The following is a 1,472-nucleotide window of genomic DNA, read 5'->3' as shown; positions in this document are numbered from 1 at the left end:
AGGTGTAAATCCTTCAATTTTTGTCATATGAAGGAGATCTTGCACTTTTTAGAAACCTCAAAGAGTCCTCTAACCAATGTCTTTGGTCTCATGTCAAAATGATTTTTGAAGCTCCTTGTGTGTCCTTTTGAAAAAAGTGTCTTTTTGTTGACTTTGAAAATGACCTGTAATGTCTTTGGTCATATTTTTCAAATGGTGAATCCAATGACCATGGGATCAATGGAATTTGAAAGATAATTGAATTTCCTTCAAAACAAGCTTTGGTTTGAATTTTTTGGATGAAGGATGAGAGAGTTATGATCAGTCAAAGTTGAGTTGACTTTTCAGGCAAAAACCCTAATTTTGAATCTTAGGGTTTTGTTGATTTTTGATCTTTCCTTGATGAATTATGATCATCCAATGATCAAATGATGAATCCTTTGACAAAATATGGACTTTGACAAAAAAATTCATTTTTGACTGTCTGTTGACTTTTTGGTCAAACGGGTCGTCTGTTGACTGTTTGAGCTGCTGACGGTGCGTCTGAGTGAATTGAAGTTTGAAAATTTGTATGATGGTACTTTGAGATATATGGATGTGTATGAAATCCATTTGAGCTCTCAAAAACTTGTTGCTCCTGTAAAAACAAGAAAAACCCTGATCAGGGACTGTTTGGGTAGGAGACAGTTAAGCGTACCTGATTTTTGCGCAGTGTTGAGTCTCTGCTAATCGCGTGATATTCAGAAGACTTCTAACACAAAAATCTTGGAAATTTGAATTGTGAAAGATTGATTTGATTGATGGTACAAAACACTGAGAATTGTACTGCCAGCAGTTTGGCTGTCAACTGACTGTCCAGGTATTGATGTAGCAGTTAGAGTGAAAAATCAACAGTCAAAGTTAATTTTCTTTTTTGTTGTTTTTGTTTTATGTTTTATGTGAAAAATGAAAGTTTATTTACATGACTTGTTAGAAAAACACAGACATAATAAATAACTAATATTTACGGTATGCGGGCAAAATTACCGATAATAACCCTGAAAATCATTTAATGCACAGAAATAGGAATATTTGACTGGCAGAAAACACACAAAATATTATCTTAGTAATTAAGCAATATTATGACAAATAGTACAACATTTAATACTGACAGTACAAATATCACATACTATATTGAACAGTACGACGAATAAACGGTACATTTAAGAAATAAGAAATACGGCAAATTTTAAGAATGACGATTAATGACCCATGCTATGAACAATAACATGTAGATGATTGGGAGCATAACCATTGCAGGTCCACACTCCTCAGGACTGTGCAGGCAGAAGAAAGTCATGATCACCGTAGCAATGGTGATGACTGTAAGAGACAGTGTCTCTATCCATTTTGCCATTCTTGTTAGGGAAGAAGAGAAAATGGATTATGAAGTAGGAATTTGAAAGATGAGTTGGAATTTGATGTGAGATTTTATGGAAGAAAATGAGAGGTAT

This window comes from Vicia villosa, unplaced genomic scaffold (genome assembly GCF_029867415.1).
Source record: "Vicia villosa cultivar HV-30 ecotype Madison, WI unplaced genomic scaffold, Vvil1.0 ctg.000955F_1_1_1, whole genome shotgun sequence".
NCBI classification, from domain to species: domain Eukaryota; kingdom Viridiplantae; phylum Streptophyta; class Magnoliopsida; order Fabales; family Fabaceae; genus Vicia; species Vicia villosa.
The sequence above is the reverse complement of the archived record's forward strand: the minus strand, read 5'-3'. Positions refer to the sequence as shown.